This window comes from Etheostoma spectabile, chromosome 8 (genome assembly GCF_008692095.1).
Source record: "Etheostoma spectabile isolate EspeVRDwgs_2016 chromosome 8, UIUC_Espe_1.0, whole genome shotgun sequence".
Classification (NCBI taxonomy): Eukaryota; Metazoa; Chordata; class Actinopteri; order Perciformes; family Percidae; genus Etheostoma; species Etheostoma spectabile.
The window spans coordinates 21957016-21970266 of NC_045740.1; the positions used below are offsets into that span (position 1 = coordinate 21957016).

At 42.3% G+C, this 13251-nt stretch overlaps 1 protein-coding gene and 1 long non-coding RNA gene across 4 annotated transcripts in view; both read left to right on the plus strand.

The window, feature by feature from the left end:
- LOC116694135 (guanine nucleotide-binding protein G(o) subunit alpha) overlaps window positions 1-13251 on the plus strand; it is a 130982-nt gene that overhangs the window by 19207 nt on the left and 98524 nt on the right. The gene's annotated exons all lie outside the window — the stretch shown is intronic.
- Window positions 5182-6083, plus strand: LOC116694138 (uncharacterized). The gene is made up of 2 exons (XR_004333076.1): window positions 5182-5232; window positions 5913-6083. It is a non-coding gene; the product is annotated as an uncharacterized LOC116694138 (long non-coding RNA).

Consider the following 13251-nt stretch of genomic DNA (forward strand, 5'->3'; position numbering starts at 1 on the left):
ACCGTGGCTTGAGTATTGTGATAATATGTATGGGGAGGCGTCTGGTGATTACCACCCCTACCAATGACCTCTGAATAGTTCTCCCTGTTGTTAAATTGCAATGTTGGCAGGATTATTTAAAAGGCAACTAGGACTTATATACTATGAGAAATAACCCAGAGCAAAAAAACAATCACTTAATCACAAGGTTTCAGTGCAAGGTTTGGGCTGTGACTTGTTGTGCAGCTGTCGTTAACTGTTAATAAGACAACGGTTATGACACTGGCCTCTCTGCAACTGGCGCAGTAAGCTTTGCCGGTGCCATTTGGTGTACGTGCATCTGTACTCGTGCATCTATGTTTACCTGTAAAAAGAGAAGTCAGTGGGGAGGGTGAATTATTGAATTAACAGGTAACTGCAAATGTAAAAAAGAAAGAAGAAAAAAAGGGAGGGACGCAGGAGGAGAGAAGTGAAAAGTGAGCAAGGGAGATAGAGAAGTAACAGTGAGTGGGAAAGACTGACAGGGAACAAGTAGGATGTCAGGTGAGAGGAGAGAGAGAGAGGAGAAGAGAGAGAGAGAGAGAGAGAGAGAGAATAGAGAGAGAGAGAGAGAGAGAGAGAGAGAGAGAGAGAGAGAGAGAGAGAGAGAGAGAGACATGTGACAGTGAAACAGAGAGATAATGGCAGACTGATTGAATGAGGTCTTGCCAGATGTAATACTGAAGTGTAATTATTCTGTTCCTCCTGTCTGCTTGGGTTTATACGCATGTGTGTGTGCAGCTTCTAACATCCCTGCGGAACTAGTGGGAAGCAGACTTTGCCCGTTGGCACAAGAACTCTCCGTCAGCACATGACCAAACCTGGAGCCAAGACTCCTCTCCAGCAGGGGATTTATTGTTATAGCTTGTTTGCACCAAAATAAAAATGGTCGCGTTGCGCCATTCACGTGAGTTTGATCGCCTTACCCGTCTATCCTCCAGTGTACAGCTGGCAGCACAAACGACATTTCTTTCCGTCATCATATGTTCAAAGTAACCGCTATTGCTGCTTATTACCTGGTGTGGAAGTCACAGATACATCAGGAAATTAAACGGCGTCATGTCTGGATTAATAATGTCACTTGCGAAGCAAGCAGCATGCTAATGGTTACTGCGTTCTCCAGGAAGGAAACTTTAAGTCTGGATAAATGCCACTTCCAGCACCGCTTGAAGTGCAGATTGTGTGTGCATGCACTTGTGCGTGTGTCAGTTGGGGCTGTATTACTGACACCTTTGGTTATTTATAACTTCTTTTTCCCGATTATCTCCCTTCTCTCTCTCTCTCTCTCTCTCCCTCTCTCTCTCTCTCTCTCTCCTCTCTCTCTCTCTCTCATACCACTTATCACCCATCACATTTTTATATCCCTCTTTCTCATTCACTCTTTACTAACACTCTAATGCTCCCTTAAAAACACACACACACGCACACACGCACACACACACACACACACTGTGCGTTTTTAAACTCTGTCCGGCAGTGATGACAGAAGTTGACCGTCGTGCACTTTGTCACTACTAAGAGCTCTGTCGACAAAGACCACAATGTAAGTGGATACACAGCATAGTGATAAAGAGCCAATCACACAGGGTCTTGTGTCTGGGTGGTTGTGTCTGGACAAACGGTGGCAGCTTGCAAGAATGCAGAACAGAGATAAAGACCTGATTGCACAGGGTGGTTTGAAGGCTTTATGTTAGAGTGTGTTCACATGAGTAGGTGTGAGGATAAAAATATGAGTGTGTGTGAGTATGTGAAAATGTGAGTGTGGAGGATAATGGAAGACAGAAAGGAGAGAGACAGGCGTGTTGTGTGTGTGTGTGTGTGTGTGTGTGTGTGTGTGTGTCTGCGTGTGCGTGCGCCTAAGGGGCCACCACATGCTAACGCTTTTTGGTGCAAACGCACATGTTTTGCATTGTTTTGGCTGATTGTCCAAAAAAACGATGAACATTTTTTTAAACGGCGCCCTTGCGTCTTTGTTTCCCGTCTTCAAAGCCGCATACTTGCATATCGATGATGTCATTGCCACACCCATCGACCTCTAGCCTTCGACCTCTTAACCCCGCAACGACGTCTCAACAACATCCACACAAACGACTGGTTTGCTTGCACTAGCCATTTTTGTCGTCTTCTTCTTGTGTTGTGGTTACTTCTTCTATTGTGTTTGTATACAGCGAGCATGCTTTATGCACATGCACCACCTCTTCTTCTCCGTTTTTTTGGGTGAATTTCTGTAACGGAAACAGCGCCACCTATAGGCCTAGAATATGAAGTAGCGTGTTGAGTCAATTACAAATTGATCCGTTTAGATGCAAATATTCAATTCAATTCAATTTTATTTATAGTAACAATTCATAACAAGAGTTATCTCGAGACACTTTACAGATAGAGGAGGTCTAGACCACACTCCAGAATTTACAAGGACCCAACAGTTCTAGTAGTTTCCTCCAGAGCAAGCAACAGTGCGACAGTGGCGAGGAAAAACTTCCTTTTAGGCAGAAACCTCGGTCAGACCCAGGCTCTTGGTAGGCGGTGTCTGACGGGCCGGTTGGGGTCAGAATGAAGAGTGGCAATAACAAAAATAGAAAAAATAGGATTACACGGTCCTGTCCTTTAGCATTGTTGTCATTAAAAAAAAAAAATCTATTTTGTGTTTATGGTTGTCAGGAATACTGATACCTTCTGTACCGCTGTGTTTTGTGATCCACTTAGAATGTTGGGCTTTAGATTAGATGAAATGTAAATACCACTGCATCTGTCTGTCTGTCACTCTGACAGGAGCTAGTCACCTTCACACAAAAGGCACTAGTTCACATTTTAGAGCAACCGAGGACACCTGATTGAAGTGTTAAAAAAAAATATATACACATATATACATATACATATACATATATATATATATATATATAATCCTGTATTGTAAATGCAAATTTGTTGGAGAATGACACTGTCTTGCATTGCCAGATCCATATCCGCAGCACTGTGACATCGATGAAGTATTGTATGGCTCCCATACCATATCCATACCATACCATCACCTATCTAGTCAGGTATAGAGGACACATTTTGTATTTCTTTAAACCATTCTCAATCGTCCTGGGCGGCGCTTAGCCCTGGTAGTGGAGATAGCGAGAGAGGAGGGATCCCTCACCAGATGTCAGGCTTTATCCCAACAATGTACCCGTAGAACCAGGCTGCCTATACACTGGCCAATCAGGGTGGCTGGTTTAGCTCGCAGCATGTTGCTAATATCTTCTGAGATGCATATCATTTCCCACCCCTTAATGGCAGCCTCATGGTTTAAAAAAAACCCCACATTTATCAAGTTACCTTACTTAAAGGTGACTGTCAAAGCTATAATGGTATAATGTCTGATTTTGACGTTAAACGTGGCCAAAAATAATGAAAACTACCCGATCCGGCAAACTTCCATAGTGCGGTTATAGCCGGTAGAGAGCCGCAAAACAAATGCAGAAGTGCCGTTCACCCTGTTGTGAGTTGATGAACCGCTAAAACGATTTTGAAAAGATTATTTTAAGTTACCAAAAATTCTCCAGTGTGTCTTTAAACTTCACGCAGACAGCGTTTGCTGCAAAGCAATAAAAGAGCGAGACAGCCCTGAGTTTGTTTAACGTCTGAGGCTCCAGGCTAGTGTTCTCTAATGCCCTGGTGACTGAATGACAGGCTGAGGTTGGAAGGCAAGGCAACTTGAAAGCACCCATAGCACCTTTCAGCAAAATGGCAATTCAAAGTGCTTTATGTAAATCATTAAAGAGCAGTTGGAATGAATAACTTTTTGAATAATAGGTTGTAGAGACAGGTTTGGGAGGAGGGATGGACGCCACAGTTATCATGTCTGAAGGGGTTTGTTATACAGGAGATAAGCCATCCGAGTTTGTGGCAAAACCTTTCACAATGCTCATTTTTCATTTTGTGACTTTTGATTTAAAAAAGACAATTTTTCCAGTAATATTTCATTAGTAAGTTTTCTTTAAAATAGTGTTAAAATCCCGTCTTGTTCTCGTGAACCCAATCTCGTGTCTCGTCTTGTCCCGTGAGCTGAGCCTCCTCGTCACACCGCTAATGTCTGGTCGGGTAGTGTTGGTTCAGAAGCCTTTAGCTGCGCCATTCCATTACAAGCTAGCATTAGCCTACTGCTAACTATTACGTGGCTGCATGCTAATGCTAATCTTGGCGGCCAGTGTTGGTCATTTCTCCCCAGTTAATGGGGCCCTTTGCAGCTGGGACATGTCCGTTTGAAGTCCTTATTGGTAATTTGTCACAATAAAAAGTCCTGCTACATCCTCCGTTGTGGTAGCTCCAGCGGACTTTTTGTGATGTTTCTGCCCAATGACGCCAAAAAAACATCTTAAGACAGACATGTTGTTGTCTCTTTGTGAAGTTGAATTGGAGGTGACCTACACTGGAGCATACACTGGGGCTCTGGCTGACAGTTTGACATTCACTCACACAAAAATAACTTGTCATACAAAATGTAGTGCCTATCAATCTTCAAAATATATTGCGGTTGAACACCACAAATACCAATCATGTGATTATTGAGTGCTTACTGTCACTACACTTAACACCTGCAATGCTTCCAAAATGGCAGCCAAATTGTTTAATAATATCATGGTAAATTGTCCATATGTCTTTCTCTCTGTCCATCTGTCTGGATCGGTGTGAAACTAAACTATGTTTCAGGTCACTGTGCAGATTGTGCCAAAGCCTGGGGAAATTACACACACACACAACACACACACCACACACACACACACACACACACACACACACACACACACACACACACGGTGCTCTCTCTTTGCTGACAGAAGGGCTTGGAGAGTTGGTAATGAGAAAAGGTCCTCATGCATGAAAAGTCACGTCAGCATGCCCCCCCCCCACCCCACACACACACACACACACTTTCTTGCTCTTCCTGGGTTACTAAGGGTAATAACATTACCGTAATTCCTCAAATAAAGACCTGTTGTCAATTAAAAGCCGGCCCTCTTATAGTGGCCGGGGGCGTGAACAACACAGACAAATAAAGGCCGGCCTCAAATTTAAAAAATCATTTGGTTAAAAATGTGCATTCAAGTTTATTGTTATGTACATTTCTACTCGGGTGAAAAAGCTGAGAGACATTTCAGGAAACTCTGATACTGGAAGAAACTGAAGGTGAGCCGATGAGAGCAGAGCACGGCTAGCTAGCTGGAGGTGGGAGGAAAAGAGTTAGCTTGGAGCTAGAAAAAAAGCTAGCTAGCTAGCTGGAAGTGGGAGGAAAAGAGTTAGTCTGGAGCTAGAAACAAAGCTAGCTAGCTGGAGGTGGGAGGAAAAGAGTTAGCCTGGAGCTAGAAACAAAGCTAGCTATCTGGAGGTGGGAGGAAAAGAGTTAGCCTGGAGCTAGAAACAAAGCTAGCTATCTGGAGGTGGGAGGAAAAGAGTTAGCCTGGAGCTAGAAACAAAGCTAGCTAGCTGGAGGTGGGAGGAAAAGAGTTAGCCTGGAGCTAGAAACAAAGCTAGCTAGCTGGAGGTGGGAGGAAAAGAGTTAGCCTGGAGCTAGAAACAAAACTAGCTAGCTGGAGGTGGGAGGAAAAGAGTTAGCCTGGAGCTAGAAACAAAGCTAGCTAGCTGGAGGTGGGAGGAAAAGAGTTAGCCTGGAGCTAGAAACAAAGCTAGCTAGCTGGAGGTGGAAGGAAAAGAGTTAGCCTGGAGCTAGATACAAAGCTAGCTAGCTGGAGGTGGGAGGAAAAGAGTTAGCCTGGAGCTAGAAACAAAGCTAGCTATCTGGAGGTGGGAGGAAAAGAGTTAGCCTGGAGCTAGAAACAAAGCTAGCTATCTGGTGGTGGGAGGAAAAGAGTTAGCCTGGAGCTAGAAACAAAGCTAGCTAGCTGGAGGTGGGAGGAAAAGAGTTAGCCTGGAGCTAGAAACAAAGCTAGCTAGCTACCGTCTGTAACGTTAATCAGATACTGGTGTAACTACTGTATGCTCTTATTGTAATCTACAAGCAATACTGTAGTACCTGTATTTGAAATAAATACCCGGTACATTTACAGGGATCAAACTGACACAGTAGTGGTGTTTGATTATTTCTGACCCAAATATCTCAGTCGCCCTTCTGGCTGTTGTTGTATGGTGATATTTTTGCTGTTTCGTAAAAAAATAATTTTCTCTGTCCACTGGAATGCTATGGCATTAGATTTAAAACAGTTGATTTAAAACAATTATACTTATCAAACAGATGGAATTAGAAATAAAGGCCTGCCTCTAATAAAAGCCTGCTTCAAATAAAAGCCGGGTACCCTCTGCAGTTCAGGTAAATAAAGGCCCCGGCTTTTATTTGAGCAATTACGGTAACTTTCGAGGCAAACAGTAATAATTCTGCTGTGTTTTTCCAATAACCACCGTCCACACTGACTTCTACTTAAAGATCCATATGATCTTTAACTAGTGGAGTCAGGTTTAGATAAACACCTCCCAAATGTATATTGTTTATCTTTCCAGTATAACACTGTTGTTCTAGAAATTGCTTGCAGCTGTTCGTGTAAATATATGTCTCATGTTAGAAAGAAGGATTCCTGATGTTCCGGGATCTCTGGTTTCAGGAGACGTTTTTTGACTTTTGAGGTTCTTGATGGTCGGCGTTTCCTGTAACTGTTAGACATTCATAACACTCTTCTTTATGGCATCTGCAGCTCAACATGCTGTTTTTGCAGAGAGTGCAGCATGCAATTAAGAGTTTGTCCTCATTTCACCTCTAAAAAAAGTGTCTGGTTGGCAAATCATCAAGCCTGAGTGAGCAAGGGCGGGGCCAGAAGGGTGGCACAGTCAATCCTACAATCAACCCTGCGAGCGAGAGACAAGATCAAACTTTAAAAGTCAGGCTAGAACTAGAACTACGTAAAGATGTAGATATATTTTGTGCTGTGATGCATATGCATCCATATATATCTTAGTTGATGTGCAAATCATACGAATAAGAATAAACCATTTATTCATGGTCCTAGTTGCAGTATATAGATCTGTACTTGAGCCCTCCGTGTGAAAGTCACCGATGTAAACAGAAGCTGGGTGTATTTATATAGGACTGGCAAGACTGCCTGATTGATCTGACAGATTAGACTGGCCGGGACCGTGCTGTTCTCCAGACCACAAACGCACACACTCTCACAACATAAACAAGCCGCACTGAAACTTGCATACAGTCCAAATGTATGGGGGGCATGAGTTTGTGAGATGTCATGACACACTGCTAAGAATGCCTTTAGACAAAGCTGTGTGTGTGTGTGTGTGCGTGTGTGTGTGCATGTGTGTGTGCATGTTAATAATAACTAACTATGTAACGAAGTAACACAAACCAGAGAGAGAGCAAGAGAGATTTTCCGTTAAAGGTGCATGTTAAAATCCGGTGCTAATATGGCACCAGTGTATCTACCGGATGGAATAGCAACGTGGATGTCAGTGCCACCTAAATGTCGGCACTGCTCTCTGATGCAACAAAACCGACGTTACAGGCAACAGAAACAGCGGTGCATGTCACGCTAGTAAAGAGTAATTACATGTTACCCTTGGCAGCAGGTAACATTAGCCCACCATTGGCTTCAGTACTAACTGGGTTAAACACAGGTAATATGATGTAACAGTTTAGTGTGACTGCATTTCACTGTAGAGGATTCCAACAGCGTGACGTACAACCGTCTCCCACTAAAGCTATGAGCTAAAAGTCTCCAACTAGCACTTGGTCACTGCTGTTGTCGGTAAAACAACACAGATGTGAATAAAGGTTGTGTTTACTTAAAACTGGTAAACCTCGTGGTGCATTCAAACGTTATTGTTGTTTTTAACAAAAGAATTACTGGTGAAAGAAGGGTTATTGTTAAAAGTTATTGTTATAACATTTTTTAACAATCATTTATGTTAAAATGTGTTCTATGTATATATGTTATATGTTTGTGCTGATCTGAAAATTGATCAGATCCGTGACTTAAAATCATTATCCGATCCGTGAGTTTCGTAATCTGTTGCACCCCGATTTGAGAGGAATGGGAAATTATAATCCCAGCCATTCTCTCATTGTTCATTATTTAAATGTGTGGTATAGTTACATGAAATGAATTGCTCCAAATGGGCAGTTTAAAACATGGTAACCTTATCGTCAACTAAGACTCCGCTGCGTTCAAGAAGGATCTTTTTCAAGAGCAGATACAATAAAAAAAGGGATTTCATATATCTTTTGTCAATGAACACCCTGTGTAGCAATATTTAATAATATAATGGAGGTGAAGCATCGGGATATTGAATCGATTGGAATTGTTGACAGAATAATCATAATCGAATTGTTAGACCAGTGAAGATTCACACCCCTAGATGACATGCAGAGATATAACATTTAGAACTTTTCTTAAATGTTTGTATTATGGCAGTTTATGTATTTTTAAACATTAATATTCTGTCGGTGATGGGTGCTTTGCACATATCTGATCCCCACCCGGTCGACCTCATCCCTGGCTCTCTGGAGCTCTGTGCGTGCCTCCGTCGGCACTGTACGGAGGTCCACCAGTATACCTTATTTTTAGATTCATAAACTGTATCTGTGTTCAAAAATATGCAGCATATTACCATGGACAATCCAGTAATATTTGTCCGCTGTATTAGTTTAATATGTAGCCAAAGTGCTAGCCACCAGTAATCAACTGTTCATCGTTGTTGATGCGGCACAATGCTGTCATTATAGTTATTTTTCTTATTTCCTCATATTATTATTTTGGTGTGGATAGCCCTACCATAAGGCCTACATGGTCAGCTGATGGAGAGGGGTCTGGATTTAAATAGGTCTAACTGGGTCTATGGCTACATAGCAAATTTACGTAAAAAAAAGTAATTAATCTATTGCAAACTGTGGCCGGATGCGACCGGGGGGCAGAGAAACGGGCATTAATTGGCACTGATTGGGCGCTATACGGTCAAAAAGATTATAGTTTATTAATAAACTATAAGCTATAAACACGCAAGGGACAACTCATCCAGGACTTCATCTCCGATCATGGGCTTGACTTTCTCTGTTTAACCGAGACACGGCAACAGCCCAACGACTTTTCTGAACTCAACGAATCCACTCCTAGTGGATTTGTTTACATCGGTCAACCCCGTGGCTCTGGCCGGGGAGGAGGTCTCGCCGTAGATTATTGCTAAATTGAAAGTCTCGCCGGTGTCTGTCCCTGTCTCCAGCTCCTCTGAATCTGCTGTCTGCCAGTTGTCTGGTCCCACTCCAACCATCATTGCTGCTGTCTACCGCCCCCCTAAACCCAATAGTGTGCTGTATAGGATTTGTTTTGCAGTTGTATAGTATTTTTGTTTTGCTGTTGTATAGTATTTGTTTTGTTTTGCTGTATAGTATTTGTTTTGCTGTTGTATAGTATTTGTTTTGCTGTTGTATAGTATTTGTTTTGTTTTGCTGTATAGTATTTGTTTTGCTGTTGTATAGTATTTGTTTTGCTGTTGTATAGTATTTGTTTTGTTTTGCTGTATAGTATTTGTTTTGCTGTTGAATAGCATTTGTTTAGCTGTTTAGTATTTGTTTTGTTTTGCTGTTTAGTATTTGTTTTGCTGTTTTATTATGCATAGTATTTGTTTTGCTGTTTTTAATATATAAATTCCCTGTGCGGTGTCCTTGAGTGCCAAGAAAGGCGCCTTTAAATAAAATTTATTATTATTATTATTATTATTATTATTATTATTATTATTATTATAAATTCAGCAGCTGGGAAGGCATCACTGCAAAAAGTGGATTGATTGTCCATATAGAAAGTTTAGTTCATGTAGAAGAGCTGATTAGGTCAACCCAGTCAACCATTAATGCAGTAGGCCAATAGGTATTTCTTTTGTTTACTTGGCATCATTTCTGTATTTGCAGCTTTTTGCTGTTAATGTATTTGCTTAGGCTTTTCCATCTGCAGCTTGTTTCTGTTGTATTTGTTCTGTATTTTTGTATGTGGTTTTGAATCAGCACTGTTTCTGAAGCTGCAGCATGTTTCTCCTAATGGAGGTGTGTTGGGCCGTTGCGTTTCCCCTGTACAGCCATCGCACCACTTAGTCAGCTTCAGTTGGGTCTGAAGACTGCAAGTTTGGAAATATAAATGGGGTGTGGAGGAAGAAGTGAGCTTTCCAGACCTTTGTAGCCCGCGTCTCATCTCTGCCTGAGGCTACATTGGCCGCTACTAGAATAACACCCAGATCTCTGGTTCTCCTGTATTCAATTCTGTATTGTTTTTATTTAAATACTGTCCACTGTAAACAGTGCAAAGCTAAATCAGTGGAGTGTTTTTTTTGTTTTTTTTGTTTTTGAAAGAATCCAGTAGTTCGAAATTTTGGAAATACAGTTATTTACTTCCTTGCTTATAGTAGGGTTGGGTACCAAAACTAACCTACACAACCAGTGTGTACTGAAAAAAACATCTGTGAAAAAAATTCTCTCTTTAAAACCCAACTTTATCCAATGTTCATGTTTATAGTCAAAACGGGTCTGATGTCCATCCCAAAATGGTGGCGGCACAGTGGTATCTACAGTAGAGTGCGGATCGGGCCGTATTTTTCTGTCCGAGCCCGGCCCGCGTCCGACAGAGCAGTATCTGAACCCGACCCGAGCCCGACAGGCATTAAGATATTTATGTCCGAGCCCGACCCTAGCCCGACACAGTTAAAATCGCATTTGTTTCTCATACTAATGACACATGTACGTTTGTTTGTGTGGAAAGCCGCTTTTATTAAGCAATTGTAGGAAGGCATTCGGAAAACAGATGAGCGCATCAATGCACACGGGGCAACAAGCGCCATTACCTACATAATAAGCTGTTTTAAATTCAAAATGTTCAACGCCTTATCGCGCTGATGTGACCGAGCCCGACCCGAACCCGAGCATCCTTTCTAAAAATCTGTTTGATCCCGGCCCAGCCCGTCGGGTACCGTCGGGTACCGTCGGGTCCCGTCGGGTCCCGTCGGGCTCGGGTCGGTTATCCATCCTCTAATCTACATGTATATGCATTTATGCAGCCTTTTGCCCTTCCCCTAGTGTTTTGTGGGTGGGGCTAAATGAGGCCATTTCCTGTTAAATGACTCAGCACAGAATTATCAAAGCGGAATGTGATGATGCAATCGTGCCAAAAGACTTTGAAGTCATCCCGGAAGGCGACGATGTCACTATGCCTTTGATTTAAAATGTAGAATCTTCAGCATACAGGTCATTCAAGAGTCTGTTGAGCAGAGATACAGTATGCGAAGGCAGAGAGATTCAACATAATCATCCCAAGTGGCAAGGTGGCAAGTTGAAAAAATTACAATAGTTGATTTAATAGGAAAAAGATGGAGGCACCAAACATGGCAGATACTATTTCACCTCCAGCAAATGAAACGCTGCTGAAATATCTCACAAAAGAAGTGGAAAAGATGGCATTAATTTCAGAAGAAAATGAAATACTTAAAAGTAAAGTTAACTCTTACGAGTTAAATGAAATATGTCATGTGTCTTTAAAGAAGCAAGTTACTGAACTGAAGAAAGAGCTGAGCTTAAGAAAAGAATTATCTAAAACCTGGAAGGAAGACCAGAAACGTTTCTTTGAGCAGGAGAAGCACCTGAACCAGCTGACCAAAGAAAATGAATACCTGAAAAAGCAGTTGCCGTACAAACATCAATGCTTTCAATTGAGACAGAAAAACAAAGACCTGGAATACGCTTTGAACTGGCAGAAGAACGAACAATCATGGACAATCCGTTGCCTCGAGCAGGAGGTGGAGAAACACCAGCAACAAATAAACAAACTTCAGGAGGAGAAAGAGAAACTTCAGTTGGAGAAAAAACAACTTCAGGATAAGGAAACCCAACTTAATAAAAACGTTACTGACATTCAGAAGGAGAACAGTGAACTCGAAGAGGAGATGAGGCATCTTAAGAAGGAGAAAAACAAACTTATCGTTGAGAAACGCTCAATCCTCAGGAGCGAAGTCACCCAAAAAGAAAAATTGCTTGTCATGGACCAGATGTATTCTGATCTTGAGAATCAACTGGAACAGATGGTCTCAGACCTAGACCACGGTTTACCATACATATTCATCAACGTGAACACGGACAAGCCATTCGGCATTGCCAAGATGCATGAGACGAATCTTGAATTAAAAGGCACACTGGACGCCATGCGCAAGAAACTGGAGAGGAAGGATCGCATAATAAGTGCAAAGAAGAAGGAGTATGAGGAACTAAAACAGAGTACGTCAAAGCTGCTGCCTCCAGAGGAATTTGAATCGAAGTCAAATGCCAGATACCAGAAGTGCCAGTTTGTAATCCGAGATCTACGCAAAATGGTCAAGGCACTAATGGGACAGTACAAAATGTCCCAAGCACTAATTGAAGAGCACAAAAATGTGAATGGGCAATTGGGCGAAAAGGTAGCAAACAACACAAAGGCCTACCTAATTGAGAAAAAGTGGAACTATGACTTGTCTGGGGCCTTGACGAAGAGTGGAGTCAAAGTGCCTGAACACAAACCAAGTGCCTTCCAGGTCCCTGCCAGCCCCAATGTGCACATGCTGTCCAGAGAAAGACAGGTCCAAAACAAGATACAAACCCTTGAAGCAGCTCCGGCCTTTCTCCCACCCATCTCCAAAAAGCTACTGCCAGAGCTTGGCATCAAACCATATGCCACCATCTCAAAAAAGAAACTCTATAATTCTAGAGAGAATTTGGATCTACGCTTACCCAACGTGACTGATGAGTCACAGAAAAAAGTACGTTATGTCCTGGTCCCGTCCATCCCCTCCAACTCTCTCCAGTCCTCAAAATGTCAGGAAAAAATCTTCATGACTGAAACATCTTTCCCAAACCGTAACTAGAAGGGGCACTCCGAGGGGAAGCGACAGGGGAATCAGGAAAAAAGGGGGGAAAATATCTGTAATAATAATAATACTGTATCCTTTATTAGTCCCACAAGGGGAAATTACTTGTGCTGCACACTAGCTATGTTTCCATTGGCTATGGACGAGGCCACCTCACAGCAGGAAGATACTGGGTTGGTTCCTCATTTCTTTCTGGAGTATCATCTTCTCCCCGCGTCCATGTGGGTGCTCCAGTTTCCTCCCACAAACAAAAACATGTATGTTAGTTCTGGTGTCTTGTGGTGCCTTCCTCGGTCATGGGCACTATCCTAGACTTGGGTGATCGCTAATATCTTCAAATTGTCCCAACAG